General features: G+C 43.1%; 1 long non-coding RNA gene across 1 annotated transcript; it reads left to right on the top strand.

Annotated features, from left to right (window-relative positions):
• The first annotated feature begins 1,414 nt into the window (after positions 1-1,414).
• LOC115644842 lies at positions 1,415-21,512 on the top strand. Its single transcript, XR_003998602.1, has 3 exons — positions 1,415-1,522; positions 18,859-18,861; positions 21,502-21,512. It is a non-coding gene; the product is annotated as an uncharacterized LOC115644842 (long non-coding RNA).
• Positions 21,513-22,782: the final 1,270 nt, after the last annotated feature.

Raw genomic sequence — 22,782 nt, 5'->3', positions numbered from 1 at the left:
TGTCCAGGAGCCCCAGACCGACCTCACCAAGGCCGGTCAGGAGCACCCATGTCTGCCCAGGCATCCCCGACCAACCTAACCGAAGTCGGCCAGGATCACCCACAGGATGATGAAGACGGCTAGCAGTCGTATTGTACTGTCTGCCATCCACAGGGCAAGCCAAGGAGATGCTGCTGTGTAGCACTGCAGTACCACGTCTGCTAGCAGCACCCAGGAGACGTACCGTGACAGTGAGCTGAGTGGATTCTATGCTTGCTGTGGTATATTGTCTACACGTGTAACCCAGGAAAAAAGTGAGAAACTATTTTTTTGCCGTTGCTTTCATGGGGGGAGAGGAAGGGCTGACGACATGTACCCAGAACCACCCACAACAATGTTTTTGCCCCATCAGGCACTGGGAGTGCAACCCAGAATTCCGATGGGCTGCAGAGACTGCGGGAACAGTTCAGTAAGCCAACCCCGTAAGCCATGTCATCAGTTGCCCCTCCCTCAGTGAAAGCAATGGCTGAGAATCATTTCGTGTCTTTTTTTCCAGGCAGATGCCATACCACAGCAAGCATGGAGCTTGCTCAGATTGCCATGGCACTTATGAGCACTATAAACACCATGCACATTACCCTGCAGCGTATGCAACAGAATCTGCAAAAGCAGGTGAGGAGGTGCGATGACAAGAATGATGAGGACATGGACACAGACTTCTCTCAAAGCACGGCCCCCTGAAATTTGGCTACCCTGGTGGCAATGAGGCAGGTTCATGCCATGGAACGCCGATTCTGGGCCCGGGAAACAAGCACAGACTGGTGGGACCACATAGTATTGCAGGTCTGGGATGATTCCCAGTGGCTGCAAAAACTTTCACATGCATAAGGGCACTTTCATGGAACTTTGAGACTTGTTTTTCCCTGTCCTGAAGCGCAAGAATACCAAGATGAAAGCAGCCCTCACATTTCACAAGTGAGTGGTGTTAGGCCTCTGGAAGCTTGCAACGCCAGACAGCTACTGATCAGTTTGGGATCAATTTGGAGTGGGCAAATCTACTGTGGGGGCTGCTGTGATCCAAGCAGCCAACGCAATCACTGAGTTGCTGCTATCAAGGGTAGTGACTCTGGGAAATGTGCAGGTCATATGGATAGCTTTGCTGCAATGGGATTCCCTGACTATGGTGGGGTGATAGATGGAACGCATATCCTTATCTTGGCACCAGAGCACCAAGGCAGCCAGTACATAAACCGAAAAGGGTACTTCTCAATGGTGCTGCAAGCACTGGTGGGGATCACAAAGGATGTTTCACCAACTTCAACGTGGGATGGCTGGGAAAGGTACATGACGCTTGCATCTTCGGGAACTCTGGTCTGTTTGAACAGCGAGAGAAAGGGACTTTCCAGATCAGAAAATAACCACTGGGGATGTTAAAATGCCTGTAGTTATCCTTGGGGACCCAGTCTACCCCTTAATGCCATGGCTCATGAAGCCATACACAGGCACCCTGAACAGTAGTGAGGAGCTGTTCAACTGCAGAATGGTGAAAGAATGAGCCTTTGGACATTTAAAAGTGCACTGGTGCAGTTTACTGACTCGGTTAGACCTCAGATAAAACCAATATGCCCATCCTTATTACTGCTTGATGTGTGCTCCACAATATCTGTGAGAGTAAGGGGAAGACGTTTATGGGGGAGTGGGAGGTTGAGGCAAATTACCCGGCTGCTGATTATGTGTATCCAGACACCAGGGCAGTTAGAAGAGCGCAGCAGGGTGCAATGCACATCAGAGAAGCTTTGAAAACCAGTTTCATGACTGGCCAGGCTATGGTGTGAGAGTTCTGTTTGTTTCTCCTTGATGAAAACCCGCTCCCTTGCTTCACTCTACCTCCCTGTAAGCCAACAGCCCTCCCCTCCCACCTTGGATCACCGCTTGCAGAGGCAATAAAGTCATTGCTGTTTCAAATTCCTGCATTCTTTATTAATTCATCACACAAATGGAGGGATAACTGTCAAGACAGCCTGGGAGGGGTGGGAGAGGAGGGAAGCACTGGGTGGAGTGTGGGAGGACGGGAGGAGGGAAGGACAAGGCCACACTGCACTTCAAAACTTATTTATTGAATGCCAGCCTTCTGTTGCTTGGGTAGTCCTCTGGGGTGGAGTGAGTGGGTGCCTGAAGGCCCCCCCACTGCATTCTTGGGCGTCTGGGTGAGGAGACTATGGAACTTGAGGAGGAGGGTGGTTGGTTACAGAGGGGCTGCAGCGGTGGTCTGTGCTCCTGCTGCCTGTCCTGCACCTCAGCAATATGCCGGAGAATATTAGTTTGATCCTCCAGTAGCCTAAGCATTGCTTCCTGCTTCCTTTCATTATGCTAACACCAACTATCATCTTGATCCCGCCATTTTTCCTCTTATCCTTTCATTAATTTTGTGCTTTTCTGCACTTTGACATTGTTTGCCTCCATGCATTGTGCTGGGCTCTTTCAGTGTGGGAGGACTGCATGAGCTCAGAGAACATTTCATCACGAGTGCATTTTTTTCTCCTTCTAATCTTCGCTAGCCTCTGGGATGGAGATGATACATGGAACATTGAAATATTTGCGGCTGTGGGAGGAAAAAAAGGGAGAGTAGTATTTAAAAAGACACATTTTAGAGAACAATGGATAGACTCTTTCATGGTGAACCAAGCTGTTAACATTATATAGCATGTGTGCTTTCTTTACAAGGTCGCATTTTGCCTCTTATATTGAGGGCCTGCTTGTTTGGTGTGAGAGATCACATATGCAGGTCCGGTGGGCAACAGAATTTGGTTTGCAGGCAGATATGGTAAGCCACAGTCTTTTGCTTTTTAACCTTCATAACATGTGGGAATGGTTTCAAACAGCAGTGCCCTCATGTCCCATACCAAGCACCCATTGGGTTGGCCATTTAAAATGGATTGGCCATTTAAAAGGAGAAGCTGCAGTTTTCGGATTAACACGGAGCACAAACCCAACTAAACAGTTCCACCCCACTCTATGCTCTGGGATGATTGCTTCACTCCTCCACCCACCACATGGAACACAGCGGCGATGATTTCTGTTCAGCCACAGGCAAACAGCCCAGCAGGAACGGCCACCTCTGAATGTCCCCTTAATAAAATTCCCCTATTTCAACTAGGTGACCAGGAATAATATTACTCTCCTGAGAATAACACAGAGAGATAAAAAACGGATGTTGCTTGAATGCCAGCAAACCATACGCTGCCATGCTTTGTTATCCAGTGATTCCAGACTACGTGCTATTGGCCTGGCATGGTAACGGAGGACGGAATAAGGCTTTTGCAATGGCTTTGGGAGTACATCCAGGAGAGCTTCACTGAGATGTCCCTGAAGGATTTAGGCTCCATTCCCATACACATTAACAGACTTTTCCAGTAGCTGTACTGGCCTTGAGTGCATCCCAAGTCTTCAGGGCAAATTAATCATTAAACACGCTTGCTTTTAAACCATGTACAATATTTACAAAGGTACACTCACCAGAGGTCCCTTCTCCACCTTCTAGGTCCAAAAGCCCACCTTGGGATCCAGGGTGAAAAACAGTTCCTGGCTGTCGGGAAAAATGGTTACTCCACTTTCTTGCTGTGAGCTATCTTCAACCTCCTCCTCCTCCTCCTCCTCTTCCTCTTCCCTCAAATCCTCATCCCTGTTGCATGAGAATCCATTGACAGAGTCAAAGCACAGGAGTGGGGTAGTTGTAGGGGCACACCCTAGAATGGCATGCAGCTCATCATAGAAGCGGCATGTCTGGGGCTCTGACCTGGAGCATCCATTCGCCGCCCTGTTTTTTTGGTAGGCTTGCCTCAGCTCCTTAAGTTTCATGTGCTACTGCTGCGGGTCCCTGTTATAGCCTCTGTCCTTCATGGCTTTCATGAGATTTTTTCAAAAGTTTTAGCATTTTGTCTTTTAGAACGGAGTTCTGATAGCACAGATTTGTTTCCCCATACAGCGATCAGATCCTATACCTCCTGTTCGGTCAATGCTGGAGCTCTTTTGCGATTCTAGGACTCCATGGTTACCTGTGCTGATAAGCTCTGCATTGTCACCTGTTCTGATCAGCTCACCACGGTGGCCAAACAGGAAATGAAATTCAAAAATTCGTGGGCCTTTTCCTGTTTACCTTTGTCATAAACAGATAGCTAAGGGTTAATGTCTCTTTCACCTGAAAAGCTTCAATGCAAATTCTTCTGCTCTCACTGAAGCAAGCATGAGGCTGTATCATCTTCCTTCTGTGAGAGGAAATGAAAAAAAATCAGGCTTCATTTCATACATATTGCTAACAGTTCTGCTATGGATCATTCTTGGCATGCCCCACATTGTTATGAACTAAAGCTGGCATCAGGATAGTTGGTAGTGGCAGCTGGTGAACTGTGGGATACAACAGAAAAAGAAAGCTGGGTCTCCAAGTAATGACTAACCTGGGCCCTAGATTCCTCCCCAGCTGTGAGGCTGGATTCTATGGAAGGCTGCTATAGATATAGTGTGTTCATGGTTCATATTTAGTGACACAAGCACACTCACACACACGTGTGTTTCTGCGTACTTTGCTGCACCAATGCCCTCTATAGATGAACCACCACTGGTAGCAGGGGCTTCTGAGCTTGGAAGGTTGCAGAGGGGGAAAGATTCTGTCTCATTTCCCATTCAGGAGTTAGTTTACTATCCAGAAAATCTATTCAGTGTTCTTTCAATTAAAAACTCATCCCTGGATCTGAAATAGCCCAAATATCTTTACCTTCAGGACAGGGCCCCTTTATTTTCTTAGGCTTTAGATGACAGAGTGGGTTGTTGGGTAGGAGTCATTGGAGAACAAAGGTTGGGGAATTTATAGTCTGGCTCGGTGGTTCTCAATCATTCCCATACAGGGACTCCTCTCCTATTTAGCTACACAGAGAGGGTCAGCAGGCGATAACTCACTGACACCTTGTCATGATCTCCAGTTTGAGAAACTTGTGGTCTAGCTGGTGGTTTGATTTACATTCTATAGGTTGAGGCTGACCTGCCTGGTTCATCCATATTTTGGATTAGTCTGTAGATTTAAACAATATTTGTAAAAGTGCCCACATCTCCAGGATAGGGTTTTTTTGTTTCAGTAAATTAGTAATTCATGGTACTGGAATAGCATTGTTTGTAATATTTGCACAAAGTTCTAGAATATCAAGGTATTAATGATTTGTTTGTAGGCAACATAAGGCAAACACACACTTTTTTATATTTGCTAGAATTTTATTACTTTAAAAGGAGAAACTCAATTAGTAGACCTCATTAATTTCTAATATCTAAGTGTTTGCATTGAATATATTTGTTCCTTAGTTAGGTATTGCTGTCTATATATCAGATAAAATACATTGCCATGGCACAGCCCTTGCTAGTCAGATCTCTCATTTACCTGATGTGTGAACGTGCTACTGCCTTGACAGCTGTGAGATTCTTCTATCAGCCAGAGGCTAGGAATCCTAACTTGCACTTTACTTTGCTTGAAACTTGAATGCATGTGAAATTACAGACATTACCTTTGGCCAAACAGAAATGAGGTAACATATTGAGTGCACCAGTGAGTAGGCAACTTTTTAGCAAGGAATGTTAATGTTGGATTCAAATTACCAATCTCTTTCTTGTCTGTTGTTATACATCTGAATCTTTCATCCTCATGGGCTATTGTCTCTTCTCTGTGTGGCTGGAACGCTTGGCAACATCGACATATGCACTCATTTCAAGGGGGGTATATAACCCACCACCACACAATGATTTTGGAGGCTATATGTAGCTTGGTATATTGGTGTGTGAACAGGATATTCAGCTTGGCCGTCCTAGATTCTGAATTCCTTTCTTTCAGCTACAAAGCACAGCCAGCACATAGAGTGGCAGGGCAAGCTTCCCCCCGACTGCTTCACTCACCATGTCTGACCTTGGCTTGGCGTGAAAGAGTAGATAGTTCAGTCGGCACACTTGTTCAGTGCTTAACGTCCCCAAGGGGACTGCCATCTAGAGCGCTCACTGCTGTGGTTTCTTTGACACTTGCATACTAGCCACTGGGCTGAAACCAGCAACTCCATTTACAAATCTTTAAGTCTCTCACTAATAACTCTGGCTGGATTTGAACAAGCATCCCCCCAAAATTGACTGTAGACTGGGGGGAACCCCTCTTTTTAAAAATTAGATGAAAAATCACTTATTTAAAAGAATCCTTGGAGGTAATATGATCGCAGTGGTGGCACATGCTTGGCATATAAAATGCTGGACTATCTGGCCACTTATTTCAATACATGTTCCTAATTAGAGTCTCCTTATCATAAGCAATTACTGTTAAATACAGCGCATGGTGGAAGGGAGAGAGTAATCGCAGGTAGGTTTGTTTGGAGCAGTATGAGCCTGTTTTTGCCTCCGGCTTAGTTAGCTGTCAAGAAAACTTCTGGAGCACCCACAGTTCGCAGGCTTTCCAGCGGATCATAACCAATAAAGGCGACAAGTCCAAGCTGTGGAAGGTGAGCAAACGTGTTGTCACCATGAGCACCACACAACAAAACCACCTTTACACAAGGCACCATCGAATAATCACAAACAGTCACTTGGGTCAAAAACACTCCCTGGCTTTAGAAATATGCGAGTCTTGTATAAAGCACTGATCAAAATGAGGTCACAATTTTGTGAGGCTGGTATCTGCTTCTTTGTGGGCAATGTGTTTTGCCATGTGTATTGTTTGGTCATTTGCCCCTCTCTGAGGGGGGAGGGCAAGAAATGCATCCCTGAGGCAGGAAACTCTGCAGAAGATCAGAGTGCAACTTGATGAATATCTATTAAATATGTGGATCCACACTGCTGCCAGTTAATTCTGGTGAGAGAGAACAGAGCAGAAAAGCAGTGCATTGTGCTTATGCATGTGGAGCGGATTGTTAATGCTTGTGTGCAGTGGTGATTGGTTTGTAGAAAATGAAACCCATGGTGGCCCAGATTCTGCTACCCTTACTCAAGACCAGTCGAATCTTACTCTGGGAGTAGTCTCATTGAAGCCATCAGGAGCATTTGTGGAGTAAGGTGTTACTCTACATATACAGGGCCAGATCCTGACACTTTTATTACATATTACTGTATGTTACTTCATGGCAATGTCATGATCCTAGGTCTTAGTGCTAGAATCATGTGCTCTATGATACTAACCTTGTTTGTTGGTTCCCTAGTGTTTATTTATAAACAGCTACAGTACTGCTGCAGATTTGGGCTGAAACAAAGGGAGCAGACATAATCTCTGGACACCTGTTTATTATAGATTTTTTTTTCTTGGTCCAGGGGAAGATTAAAATCCAACCCATAAGATCTATAGTGAATCTATAGTGAATCTCAGATAATCTAAACTGTGAGGAGAGGTTAAACATCTTTTTCTAACTTGCCAAAACCTCTTTGGCCCCCAAGGATTTAGCAAAGATATTTGGGTGTCTTGACAGGTAATCATAAGAGTCTTGGTTTCAATAAGTAAGTAACTTATGAAAATGCTCAGTTGACTCTCTGAAATTCTTCACCTTTATGGTCCTCTGTAGACAGATCATGCTTTGTGATTCTATACAAGCCCATTTTCACTGGACTGATACTTGGCTGCTAATGAGCAAGTTCATGGTTCTGACATCAACCTACCAAATCCTGCAAAACCAAGCTTCTGCATACTTTTCTGGTTGAGCTCATCCTTATATCCTGTATTTTCTATTCATCACACTCCAGGGATGTATGTTTACTTAGCAGTCCTGCCTCTCAACACTCAGGGTAAGGGGGCATGGCGCCAAGTCATTATCTGCCCATGCGAGCAGCCTCTGGAGTATTAAATCCTTGTCCAAACCAAAAAGGCTGATTTCCATCCTGTTTTTTTAAAAGGATAATACGAAACTATGAATTTTCTTAAACTCCGATTTTAGTAGGGTTGGATTCTGATTCCATTTTAATCAGGAGGTGCGTGCACACACACACACAGGGGAAGAAGGAAATATTGAGCAGGATGGGCAAAGAGTTTCAATAGGAGAAGGTCCCATCCAGCTCTGACTTCTAAAGCTGTGTAGGCCTATTCTGCCCCCTTTTCTCACACTTGGAAGCCCCTTACAGTTCTAACAGAAGGTAGTATTCAGCATGAGAAAGAGTGGCAGAATTAGATCATAGAGTAAGTTATTTATGTATCTCTTAGGATGTTTCCCAACATTTGCCCATGTTGAGTCACATCTTTTTTTCCATATTTGAAGTCCATAATAATTGAGCTTTGTGCACAAGAGGTTTGGGAGAGGACAGATTTGTTACTTAACCCCCTACTATGAGGCAGGTTGAAGGGCTATAGCAAACAGCTGGCACTCTAGCCAGTTGTGGCGAATATATCTGTACAGTTTGGACCCAGTGGAGACCTCTCTGTCACACCCTTAGTGCTAATGTAGCAAGAGCTGCCATGGAACTCAGCTCTGTGCTGTCCCCCAATTTTTATTATACATGAGTTATTTTAGATTAAGAAAAACAGTGAAAGTAAAGTCTTTGAGAGAACAGTAAGTGCATCTGTCCACTTCCCCAGCAAAATGGCAACTGTGCTCCACACACAGGCAGAGCTGTTTTAAAGTTCCCAGGCAGGGGAAAGCAATGACTTCATAGTAACAGAACTACTGACACTGCACTTCCAAAGATCGGGAGCTTTAAGGTTTTTCCACTTTAACCCCCTACATATGTGTCCCCTGATATTTGCATATTAATTGCTTGTTCAGAATTTGCTTCTAAACTGAACTAATTTAAATCATTGAGCCAGTTCTCCCTTCCTTCCTAGGGGTTTGCTTTGGCTTTTGACTTAACAACAAAACATGAACTTTAGTCTAAGCTGTTTTCCTTGAGCTTGGCTGTTCCTAGGTTCTTTCTCCTCTGTGTCCTATCTGCCCCGTCTTCCCTTTTCTTCAGAGACATGCTCCAGGCAAGGGCGGCTCCAGGCCCCAGCACACCAAATGCGTGCTTGGGGCAGCAAGCCGCAGGGGGCGCAGGCAAAATGCCTAGAGCTGCCCGTGGCTCCAGGTCACTCCAATCCTTGGTGCTACTAGCAGCCTGAGTCAGCAGAAATACCTGCAGCTTCATGTTGGTTCCTAACACTTACTAGAGAGACCCTGTTTTCCTATGCATGCTTCATGAGGCTTCATGAGTTCAATTGCAGGATCTGGCTGTTAGATTGTAAGCTCTGATTACTTAGATCGTAAACTTTCTGGGATGGAGAATGTCATTTCATCATATGTGTCCCCAGTGCCACCTGTGGTGGGGCCCTGTTCCATGACTCAGACCTCAGTATGCCACTGCCATACAACTTAATAGAACCTTTGCATTTTTTTCTGTCAAAGTTCAGAATTAAAATGAAAAATATTGTCAGTTTCAAAATTATTTGTTCTATCAGTTCGGTAGCTGGTCAGAAAATGTGAAATCCAATTAATTAAATATCAATTTTTGTGGACTTTTTCCCAACTAAAGCCAAAATTTTGACAAAAAATATATCACAGAAAAAAAAACAGTTCTGGAAAATGTTGACCAGTGGTAATAAATTACCAGCTCCTTCGGGTATGTTCTTCCTCATAGAAATAAACATATGAGAGACTTCTTCATCTCAAGAGACCAAGAGCTTCATTGCAACATTACACCGCTCCTCTAAAGGCAAAACCCATTGTCTGGAAGGATTTTTCCCTGACTGAAAATTAGAAAATATACACTTCTTTACAACAGTTCTGGCACTGTAAAACCAGCTGGAGTTGTTCGGAATTAATGAATACCTCACGACTTAGTCAAGTTCAAGGATACTCTTATCTGTTTTAGTGTTCCATGCGCAATTTGATATAGCTCTGTTACTCCATACGGCTTACAGCTCAAAACGTACTTCTGACCACTGAAAGGCAGCTTTTCAAGTTCATACATGAAACATCCTGAGGTCTAATATATTAAAACTTCTTTAACTGATGCAATTTTAGGAGATGGAATGTAGTTTTTTCTACCATACAAGGCTTTACTTTAGGGTTTTTTCTTCTTTACTCTTAGAACTTACTGAGCACTCTTAACTTAGGCAAATCTCCTAATGGAGTAGAACTGGAGCTTTGCCTGAATAAGGAATGCTGAATAGGGCTCTTATTGCAATACAGGATAGAAGAATTGCAGTAGTAGACAGAGGAGAACAATAAATATGCAATTACAAAACCTGACAATATGCAGTCCAATCTGCATTGCACTTAAAAGCAAGTAGGTGTACACAATGGCAGGGAGGTTAATCTTTCTAGAATCATGTTTATTCTGTGTAGTATATAGAGATATCTGATGGAAGGAAACCTTGCAGACCACCACGAGAACATGGTACAGCACAGATGTTTCGTCTCTTCCAGAAAATGAGCCTCATTTTTCTAAGTTGGCAGAATCTGTCTCAGAAATATTTCCAAACTCAGCAGCAGTGCTTCTGTGTGCAGCTGTGGCTTGCATTTGTCAAAGTTTGTCTCAAAGTGGTGGAAGCAACTCAAAAGTTCCATCAACAGCACAGGGCACAAATACTTTGCTCTTGACATCCTGTACCTAATAGTTTTGACCTGTTTTTGTTCTGAAGGTAACACACAGTGCATTGACTCTCCCCAGTAACAGAAATAATTGCAGGGATCTCACGGTACAAACTGTACACTTAATTTTTTTATAATTGTATTTTTATGGGCATCGATTTCTTCCTTATTATCCTCTCTGACAGTGGCTTTCTTTGTTTGCAAACCATCTTCTGAACTTGGCATATAGAGGGATTAAAAAAGACACCAAAGCTGCAGTCAGTGGTATTAACAGTGGGAACCTCAGCCTCTTATTATAGTTTAAAAGCTCTCACATTTTAGGCAGTGAGACTGTTGTGCCTTTGTTCCTCACTTTGCATATTCAAGTTATGACTTGAGAAATCCAAACAATTGTAGGTTGCTTTAATGGGTTGTAACCTACAAGTTTGTTCTTAGTGTTATAACTTCCTGAAGTCAAGTAATAAATTACAGGGTAGGCAGTCATAAAGTGATGGAAGGAGGCTATTAATGTTATCACAGGAACACTAGCCAAAATGTCTCCACCTGAAGCTTTATATGGGAGTGAAAATCAAAGACTCAGCAAAATATCACAGGAATCACTGGATGATAGATTTACAGTGAATATCTTGGATGGACTTTTCTTCAAGATTTAGAGCCAATGAATATACTCTATCTGATTGTAACCATTCCAGGAAAATAAAGTCTGTTCATACAGCATATACTCCTTCATATTTTATAATATATCTACTGTTTTTGGCAATTAGCTATTTTTCTCCTACCTGATGAATACCATCGTAGCTTCTATTACCAGAAAGCTAGGCATTTTGCCTGTCTCCTAACAGTTAGTTCATTCCTCTGAGATTTTAGTGTGCTCACTTGTCAGATAACTTACAATCCAAATATAGAGCTCCTTATTTTGGTATGTTGCTGATATTAGCTCAGCAACTGAAAGGGCAGTAATTGTAGTAGGATATTAGGCCCAAGTTATGGTAGTAGGATATTATCTTTTACCTCTATGGGTCTGAATCTGACCCAGGACAATAGTGATTACATATGTCCTTATGTGTGCGTGTGCTTAGATGGGATGGAACATCACACCCAGGAGGTGTGCGGGTTACACTTACTTGAATGAAGTTCACTGGTTTCAGTGAAGTGAACTGGTAGTGTCTTACTGCTAGCTCTTGTCAACAGGTCTCCGTCTCTCAGTATCTACTACCACCACAAATGGCACACAGCATTGTCTATTCGACATTGGTGTGGCTTCATTTGGAGTACTGTGTCTAGTTTTGGGCCCCACACTACAAGAAGGATATGGAAAAATTGGAAAGAGTCCAGCGGAGGGCAACAAAATGATTAGGGTGCTGGAGCACATGACTTATGAGGAGAGACTGAGGGAACTGGGATTGTTTAGTTTGCTGAAGAGAAGAATGAGGGGAGATTTGATAGCTGCTTTCAACTACCTGAAAGGGGGTTCCAAAGAGGATGGATCTAGGATTCTCGGTGGTACCAGATGACAGAACAAGGAGTAATAATGGTAGTGGGGGAGGTTTAGGTTGGATATTAGGAAAAACTTTTTCACTAGGAGGCTGGTGAAGCACTGGAATGGGTTACCTAGGGAGATGGTGGAATCTTCTTCCTTAGAAGTTTTTAAGGTCAGGCTTGACAAAGCCCTGGCTGGGATGATTTAGTTGGGGTTGGTCCTGCTTTGAGCAGAGGGTTGGACTAGATGACCTCCTGAGGTCCCTTCCAACCCTGATATTCTATGATTCTATGATTCTACAACAGGGGTCGACAACCTTTCAGAAGCGTCGTGCCGAATCTTCATTTATTCACTTTAATTTAAGGTTTTGCATGCCAATAATACATTTTAACTTTTTTAGAATGTCTTTTTCTATAAGTCTATACTATATAACTAAAGTATTGTTGTATGTAAAGTAAATAAGGTTTCAGAATGTTTAAGAAGCTTCATTTAAAATTAAATTTAGAGCCCCTTGAACTAGTGGCCAGGACCCAGGCAGTTTGAGTGCCACTGAAAATCAGCTTGTGTGCTGCCTTTGGCACCCGTGCCATAGGTTGCCTACCCCTGTCCTACAACATCATGTTGTCAGTCTTACTAAACACAGTCCTAAAGATGTGCCCCGAAACTGGGCCCTACAGTGGGTCACTGCAGATGATCAGTGAAATATGGTGGTGAGGTAGAACAATGAAGAGATACTTGCCCTGCATATGACCATGCTGTAGTTGTTCCATGGTTGGTTAGAGGGCTGTAGTTTATAGGGCTCTTAATCCAGCACATCCAAATTTAACAGAGAAAAGGAAGTAGACAGTGGCTAGGTAACAATGTATTTCAACTGTGAAAAAGGCCACTGGCTGGAGACTTCAGAAGAGAAGAACTTGGGGCAGTACTTCAGTATATTCTTAATGCTAATCACAAGTCATAATATAGGTTACACAGAACAATTATCACAGTTAAAATGGCTATAAACCTTTATGTTTAAGACAAAATATGTGGTGCAGAACAGATACAAATCGATGTTCTAGAAAATGTCCACCCGCCCCAACTATGTGAAGTTAGATCTCATTACTTTAGCATATAGGTTCCTTGCAGAGGCTTCTCCTCATAGTAACATTATTGCTCTAATAATCAGATCAGACTAAACCAAATACCCCAACACATATCAAAATAAAAAAAAAATCATCCACCCTCCCAACTCCCAGTGTGCACAGCAGAAGGGAACACAGTTGGGGAAAAAGCCAAAGTGGGACTCTAGGGTGAGGGAGAATGGCAACTCAGGAATGAATGTTGCACCTTAACTCTGCTAGTAACCTTCACACCTTGAAGAAAACAAAGGGCTGGAGGTAGGGAGTTCCCAAAAAGGAACTGGACTAAACAGTTTGACTTTTTCTCTTTATTAAACTGTAACTTTTCTCTTGAGCCTCCAGCCCCAAACTACAAGTGAAATTTATAAAAAGGGAAAGCTATCTGCTGCTATATATGACTCACATCCCGTGTGACCATAGAGTGCAACTCAAAGCTGCAGGCACTGACAGCTCTCTGATGGACACCATAATTTTAGACATCATGATGCTTTTGGACAAAGTGTAGAAACTGGATTCCTGACAAGTGGTTCCTTCTGCCACACAACAGATTTACAACACCTGATAAGTCTCATGTTGGTTTGGAAGAGTTGGTGATTTTTTTTCTTAAGTCTTCTGCCCATGAGAATGTATCAGAAACAGAAACTAGTAACCTGAAGCCTAGAGACAAGGCCCTGATCCTGCAGTTAGTTGCAGAAAGGTAGATCCCTGCACCTACAGCACCTCATTCAAAGTCATTGGTGCTCTACTCAGGCACAATGGTCTGCCTAATTGCAAAACTCTTATAGCTGGTAGTCTTGATCTCTGCACATATCCAGTGTCTGTCCTTTGAGATCAGTACTGCAACTGACAGCAGAGTTAGCTCAAATTCCCAGCCTCTTTCATGCCTGCCCTTACAGGGGGAAAAGCTAATAGATGGTGTTGTAGTCTCAGGAACTAAAGTGCATTAGGCTGGCTGTAGAGCTATGAGTTCAGTTCCTGCTGGGGACTAATTTTTTTTTCTTGGAAACAATTGCAGTTGCCATCACTCAGAGAAAGCAGTTGGTCAGGGGACAGGAAAAGAGAGAAAAATGGAAGTGGGAGGGAACCAATTTAAGAGTCCTTCCCATGTACCTGAAGCCAGTCAATGAGGCCTGAGGCAGTTGAAGGGTATGTCTACACACTGCAATTAAAAACCCACAGTTGGCCTGTGCCAGCTGATTCAGGCTTGCAGGGCTTGGGCTGCGAGGCTGTTTCATTACAATGTAGACTTCTAGGCTCGGGCTGGAACTGGGACCTAGGACCCTGCAAGATGGGAAGGTCCCAGAGCTTGGGCTGCAGCTTGAGTCCAGAAGTCTACGTTGCAATGAAACCTGCAGCCTGAGTCAGCTGTCATCGGCCAGCCATGGGTTTTTAATTGCAGTATAGACATATCCGCAGTTATCCATGACCCGCTTGTGTGTGCGAAGAGCCAGCATGCAGGTGGGGTTCTCCACCATGAAAAGCAAGAGGTAGAGGATTTATAAAATTGATGGTATAAAAACAATTATGACTGGTTTTCTGTATGTCCTATTATTCTGATGCTGATTGCTAGGTGTTTTTCTTGTGGTAAAGAAGAAACAGGACAAATCTGTGTTCAGGCTGCTGAACACAGCCAGGATTCTGTAGTTCTTTCTGGGTCTCTAGCTTGCAGACTACCTAAATGTAAGTATACTGGCTAATGTCACCACACAGGATCTCCATTGTCTTGCCAACCACTTGTGTTCAAATATCACATTAGGTTCCAAGAAATCTTGCATTTCGCTTAAAAATTTTTAGACTTAAAATAAAATAATACATTTAAAAGAAGTAACTTGGAGTCTTTGTTTGTTGTTGTTTAAACTATATTTATTCAGGAAGTTTTAACAGCTTAGCAAATCTTAGCCACATAAATATCAGACAATACAATAATCATTACAACAGTGACCTTTTGTTAAGAGAAACATTATACAGTTGTATAATCATTGGATCTCTCTATTTAACAGGGTGTTACCATGTTATAGAATGACCATCTTTACACTACCCATGACATGTCTTTTCTAGTGATTTTATTAAATTGAGTGAATTATGTGATTGACACCTATTTAACCAACCAGACATCTCTATCAAATGTTAATATTGGGGCGGGGGTGGGAGTGGGGAAGACAGGTTGCTTTTATTTTTTCCCAGATGAATGCACTTTGTCTACATAGCATTGAATAAATGCTAACCAAATATCTAGGCATCTATTTGCCTTTGTTTTGCTGGGTACATAATTGTTGGATATGCTTTTTATTTGCCTTTTTTATTTTCTAGCCTTTAAAATTCATGTTTTTCAGCTTTTCCTTGCTAGCTTTTCGCTACACAGGGGCTAGATGCTTTTTGTTTTAAATGAAAGGAAGTTGAGATTTTCTCATAACAATGTGATTCCAGAGCTTTTAGAAAAACACCAAATATTGCAAAACTTGTATTAAAATCACAAGAATTGGCAAGACTGTTTTCAGTCTGTAATAGTAAGGCTTTCTCCCTGTTCCCCTTAGCCCATATTTGTAATAGTGCCATAAAATTCAAATGATGGAAAATGACATCAGATCAGACACAAAATACATATAATCTACAGACGCATCTATACAAATTCATGCTGGGCATTATAGTGTCATTTGGAGTATTTTCATTGAAGAAGTGAGATATTATAAAGGAAAGGAATATATTGTCAGGAACAGTAGTATTTTTGTTGAGTGGTAGACAGACTTTCTTGATTCAATGTGCATTTTTAAAGTAGTTATTTTTTTAAAAGTAACAATACGGGGGGTCGTTCAGCAGAACTAGCAAGTGTGCATTGCTGACCCTGCAGGATGACTCTGATGTGATCACATGCTTGTAACACGAAAAAGAATTTCTGTATCATTTCACCATTCTGAGCTATTTATCGGGAAAATTATACAACATATAGTCCCCTCTCAGTGGTTTTCAATACGTTTTGAATGAAGAGACTGTACGGACAGCTGATTTTAATCTGAGAATCCACTTTAAAGGGGCTCAGGAGAGTCAGTGCTAATAGAGAAGCTAAGAGATACAAAAGTATTAGTTACTCAACAAATGGGAACATGGTAAGTGAGATTCCGAAGATAATACAGAAGAGGAAATAGATACCTGTTGATCCTGCCGTAGACACAAAGATAATGAATGGAGAGTGCGGAAGCAAGCTGATGCCATCTAGGAATGTCTTTTATCATATAACGCATATGCTGCTGTGGACTGAAACGCCAAGTTCAAACTCAAATGAGGATTCAAAGACCAGAAAGCAAGATGTTAACAGAAATGAGAGATACATGTTAGAACATTAATTTATAGCGGGATTGTCACACTGGAGAACACTGTAAATATATCAGGCTAGTAACATATGTTTAGGTTTGAGAGGTAGCAAAATGTTTTTGTCTCACTAAATAATTGAGATTTTTAATTGTATATTCTATTCCTACCCTAAGTCTGTTCCTGTATCTTTATAAGTTATCTGGGCTCGGTACTGTCTCTTCACCTGTATTAGCCCAGCACCAAACACAAGGAGGCCCTGATTCTGCTTGGAGCCTTTGGCTACTATTGCAATATAAATGATTATTATTATTAACTTACCTTACCACTGTAGCTTTCTCTTCACCCTCTCTCCTTTTCCCTCCTTCATTCCTGTCTGTGTCCTATGGGCCTGCAACTTTGTTGTCTACTTTGACTACTCTTCTCATTGGGTTACTCCCATCATTTCTTCCTCTACAATGTCACCAAAATTCATTCATTCCATCTCCATTGCCAAAACCCTGGTCCAGACTATGACTATAGTAGCCATTCTTCTTTGGAGCCTGGCCTCACTTTTTGACCCCCACCCATATAAAATGCAGCCCTGAAAGTCATATACTTTGTCTGCATCTCTGTCCACATCCAGTCTTATTTAAAGCTCTTTGCTGGCTTCCTCTTGTCTGCTGCATCAAACACAATCCCTTTCCTTTGCTCTTCACCAGCTATCTGCACTTTGCTCTCTCCATGCCACAGAAATAACTACTTCTTTATTGCCGGCTCTCATTCGCCTCTTTATTCCCGGTCCATGTGACTCTCGGATTGGAAGCTTCTTCCTGGCACATTCCATCATAGCTTAATCTCTCCTTAAATTACATTCGCCCATGAGGCCTATGAAATGTAGTTTTCTCCTCTTGGAAACAGTATAATCAAGAAACACAACCCACCACTGGCCCTGAAGATGTCCACCTCACCAACCAGAGAAACTACCTGACATTGTTACACCTGTAACCCTTGTCCTCCTTCTTCTCATCTCTCCTGTGTTTTCCATCAGACCCCACAGGTCTAACACATGGGTCCATGGGGATCATCATATTCCAGATCTCCACCTGGCAGCTCTCAGACAGCTGGGGTTGGGGTCCATGAAGCTCACTTGTGCTCCACCCCAGTGCTCTGGTTGAGAGCACTCCAAGGCTCTTTATTGGGCCACAGCCCCTATTTAAGATAGAGGAGGCTACAGGAAGTTATCTGTAGAGCTGGGCTTTACCCTGCCATGAACTGCTGGTCTGATGTTTACCTGTTTCTGCCTTCTGATCCTGACCTCCTAGTATCCTGATTCAACCTGACTCTTGATAACTGCCTCCTGGTTCCAGCCCTTTGGTTCTGTTGCCCAAACCCAATCATGGGGTATCTTATCTCTTGATCCCTGCCCTCTGGTTTGTCTCTTTATTTTTAATCTCCTGGTGTTCCATCCTGACCACTCTCCCTTTGCCTACACTAATCCCTAGGCCAGGCTGCCCAGGCCCCAGCCCCAGCCCTGACACCTATCCTTAATTATATCTTAACTTAAAAGTAATTTTATTGGGGCAGTGAATATGGCTTCTGCTTGTCCGTAAAGCATCGTGCACATCTGTGTTGATCCTCAGCAAGGGGGTGTTCTCCCCAATGCAATCCAGATGTTGTGAGTCCACTTATTAAATGTTGTTACTGCCAATGACCCTTTTTGCTTTATGGATAACTTGATGAAAGTTTGATGGATAAGAAATTCATGTTGTTGGAGAGATCACTGTAACTGGAAAAAAATAACAGCATTGAATCCAAGCCTGTTCATTAAATAAAAAAAAAACAACAACTCAGAGAACTGGATTCAATTCTGTTTCATTTACAGTGTTCTTGAGGATCACCCTCTCCAGGAACATTTTTTTAATTAAGCAAACTTTCATCATGTTACCTCTTCAGCATCAAGGATGTTGGCAACAGCACATCTGGATCATAGAGGATATAACACATCCTTGCTGTGAATCAATACCTATGGGCAGATTTCTCTTAGCTTCTTGGAGAAGGGCCACGAACAAGACATGGTGCACTGCCTAGTGAAGATAAAGGAGCTGAGGTGAGCGTACTAGAAGGTAAGGGAGGTAAACTGTCTCTCTGGTGCTGCTCTGAAAACCTGCCGATTCTATAAGGACCTGGAGTCCATGCTTGGCGGCAACCCCATCTCCACTGCCAAGAGCCCCGTGTATACTTTGGCGGGGTTGGTGGTGGCAGACAGTGCCCCTAACCCCGAGGATGAAGTTGTGGACAAGGAGGTTGAGTCGGAGGACGATGTGGAGCACATGGCGAGGTTGTCCATTGGCACAGTGAGTCATTCATTGGCACCTCTTTTCCACTCTGAAGGGGTCTAGCCAGTCCCAGCACTCCAGCTCTGGAGAGCGTGTTGCAGGAGAGAAGACCCCTGGTAAGTGATCTTTCTGAGTTGATGCTACTCAGTTATATTAGGTATAGGTGTTATTTGTTCTGTATATTCTAGAAGTCGGTGAAGGGATAGAAATGTACAAGACTAGCTGTGTTTGTGCTTCACATTCCCCTGTGCAGGTAAATAGTGTGGTGAAACAGTGTGTTAATGCACATCGAGATTTCATGGGAATCCTCCACAGAGAGCTCTAGCAAACTTTCCTGAAGGCACTCACCAATCATCTGCTGAAGGTTCCTTGGCAGAGCTGCTTTGTTCCTTCCCCCATTGTAGGAAACTTTTGCATGCCACTTGGCAATTATTTGTGCAGGGACCCAAGTGGCACACAGGTAGGCAGCAGAGGGACCAGGTCTGAAGCTGCAGGCATGCAGTAGATGCAGCCTTGCATCATTGCTTACCTTCAAGAGTGAGATATCAGCTTCAATGACCCCCACCTGTGGAAAATGGTGGCAGAATTTACAATATTGTTCTTAGTCACCTGCAGTGATCCCCTTAAAACATCACCTAGGCCCTTTGCACCATCTTGGGTGCCCAACCCCCACCTGGGCTGAACTTACCATTTTCAGGGTGTTTGCCGAGATGTGTGCTTGCCAAGGGACAGTGAGAAAGTGATTGGTATGTTACAAGAGGTGTGTTTTACTGTAATAATTCAATGATCTGCATGAATTAACAATCATGCTTGTGTGTCTGAAGATGTGGCCTTCAGGGGAACCCCTTACACATCAGTGGAGTGCCTCTACCAGATAAAGAAGTGCCCAAGGTGGAGCAAGGAGGACATGTTCTGAGATGTGCTCCAATTCTTGGAGAGAGAAAAAAGAGAATGCAGGGACTGGAGAGAGAACCTCAAGGAAAAATTTAAAATGGAAAGGCAGGAGAGAAAGGAGAGTGAGGAACACATTCTAAAGGGCCAGACGTGGATGATAAAAGTAATGAAGGAGCAAACAGAGATGTTGAAGTCCCTAATCACCCTACACTCATAATAGATGTGTGCTCGCCCACCCTTGCAACCGATACAGAACTGCTTTCCATGCCCTCCCCAAACAACTCCCACATATTCCTAGCAACTTCCTGGAATGTCTCAATAACCCATTCACTCCACTCCTTCTGACTGCTTCCAAAATGATAACTGGACTTATTCACAGCTAAGAGAGCGTACACTACCCTGCACTGTTATCTCCCTTCCCCCCAAGCCTTTAGTGTGTGTTGTTAATTAGTATTTAATGAAAACAAACACCCTGAGAGATAACCAATCTTTGTCTTCTACACATGGTGATTGCTATTGGTAATAATATATAGATGCAGTCTGATCATTTGCTGACTACAAATTCAGCTCAGGAATCATCAAAATTTTCATGCAAAATAAGATAACATAAGTTAATAAAGCATGGCAGAGTCTGTATAGGAAGACACGTTACTGGTACTCATTATCAAAATGTTGCCTTAAAGCTTCCCTGATTTGAATTGCGTCCTGTTGTGTCCCTCTAATTGCCCTGGTATCTGACTGCTCAAAATCAGCAACCAGGTGATCTGCGTCCATGCTCCACTCCAGGGGAAACTTTTCACCATTAGCCTCACAAATATTATGGAGCATGCAACAGGTTGCTATGACCATTGGAATGTTTTCCTAATTTAGGTCAAGCCTGCCATAAAGGTAGCACCAGCATGCTTTTAATCTGCCAAAGGCACATTCTATGGTCATTCAACACCTGCTCAGCCTGTTGTTGAAGTGCTCCTTGCTGCTGTCCAGGTTTCCCGTGTAAGGCTTCATGAGCCATGGGAGCAAGGAGTGTGCTGGGTCTCCCAGGATCACTATGGGCATTTCAATATCCTCCACTGGCATCTTATGGTCTGGAAGGAAAGTCTCTGCTTGCAGCTTTCTGTACAGGCCAGTGTTTCTGAAGATGTGTGCTTCATGCATCTTCCTTGACCACTCCACATTGGTGTCTGTGAAATGCCCATGGTGATCCACAAGTGCCTACTGTACTACAGAGAAGTAGCCCTTTCTGTTGATGTACTCCATCGTAAGATGGTCTGGGGCCAAAATTGGAATATGTATGCCATCTATCTCCCCTCTGCAGTTAGGGAAACCCATTGCTACAAAGCCATCCACTATTTCACGCACATTGCCAAGAGTAACAATCCTTTGTAGCAGGATGCAATTAATGGCCCTGCACACTTGTGTTAACACTTCCCCAATGGTGAACTTCCCAACTCCAAATTGATTTGCAACCTAGCTTCCACACAGCAATCGCCACTGAGAGGATGGTTCCCATTTTGGTGTCCTTGTGCCACAGGACTGGGGTCAACTCTGCACACAGTTCCAGGAAGGTGGCTTTCTGCATCCAAAAATTCTACAGCCATTGCTCATCATTCCAGACCTGCATAACAATGTGATCCCACCACTCAGCACTTGTTTCCTGAGCCCGAAAGCAATGGTCCACCATGGTCAACTGCTCCATGAATGCCAAAAGTAATCTGGTATTGTTTATTTCCATGGCACACAGAAAATTAGGCAACTCTGATTCCTGTTCAGATTGGGTGCTCATGATCTACTGCATCACCGTCTGCTATGTGTTCATAACAGTGAACACCAGTAGAAAGCAGTGCAGAATCCATCCTTTTACACACAGATGGAGGGCACACAGTAAACAGGCACTGCTGAAAAATGCCACAAAACCAGTTGGAAGCCCATGGAATGGTGGGCTGGCAAAAACTGCGTCATGCAACATTGACCCTTACCCATGACGCACTGCAAACCACTCCGCCTTCCCACAACTCCTACCTGCAGAATTTGGTAAGTAGCATAGTGAGATAGCTACCCACAGTGCACTCCTCTCACTGTCAGTGCTAGAGCACCAAGTGTGGATGTGCTCTGCCAACAGAAGGAGCATTCTGTGAACATGCACTAGAGATGTAATTATAGCGCTTTTTGATTAACGTCATAACTTTTGTTGACAAAACTGTGTAGTGTAGACAAGGCCCAAGATGGAAGCAATAACTTTGTGTTTTGGTTACAATGGCTTTCTTAATTCTTTAGTTCATAGACTGTTATGATCAGATAGGACAACAAATTTCAACAAGTGGTTCCTGCAGATATTTATAGTTAAACAATTTGTTTTACTATTATTCCTGTTACTTATCACACTGTAAAGATCTAAAACTAATCAATGCACTGGCTGCTGGATATAGTGAATAGGTCTGATGAAGGAGACACATCCTAGAAATATTAGGTTGAACAGGCTATATCATTGCCATTTACTTTATCCCCCTCTCAGTGAAGAACTGTTCCTTACTGTCTATTTTCTTATGCCTTGTCCAGTTTAGTTTTAGAAGTCCCAAGTGATGGGGCTTCTTGCAAGGTCCTAACTGAATTTTTGAAATGCACTGTTTTTTTTAAGGTAATGGCTAGGGTTAATAAGAGGAGAGACTGATAAGCCTTTAAATTTATTTATTTTTTTTTGTGGAGGAAGGCAATAAAGGAGGCGTGAAAAGAAACAGAATCAGTGTATGGTGTCTGGCAAGTGAATAGTAAGGGACACTACTGTGAGATCTGATAAGGGACACAGCTGTGAAGATCCTTCTGTGAGACTTTGAATCTGAAATGGAAGAAAATGTAGACCCTGAAGGGCCCTGATGAGGCAGTTGATGTAGTCAGAGAGGCAAATGAGGAAGGTATTTGGCCACTTCCCTGGCCCATCCTTCTTCCTCTTCTGCTGTCTGACAGTCCCTCAAGAAGGCTGGTCTGGAGTGATAATATTGGACTGAAGAAGCAAAGGAGGCAAAGAATCAGAGGCACACCATTACTGAGGGAGATTGGGTACAGATCATCAATCTTTATTTGAAGTGCCTGGACACTGCCTGGCAATAATATAAAGACAGATG

Source organism: Gopherus evgoodei, chromosome 2, assembly GCF_007399415.2.
Source record: "Gopherus evgoodei ecotype Sinaloan lineage chromosome 2, rGopEvg1_v1.p, whole genome shotgun sequence".
Classification (NCBI taxonomy): domain Eukaryota; kingdom Metazoa; phylum Chordata; order Testudines; family Testudinidae; genus Gopherus; species Gopherus evgoodei.
Note: the sequence above shows the minus strand (reverse complement) of the source record. Positions and strands in the feature narration are given on the sequence as shown.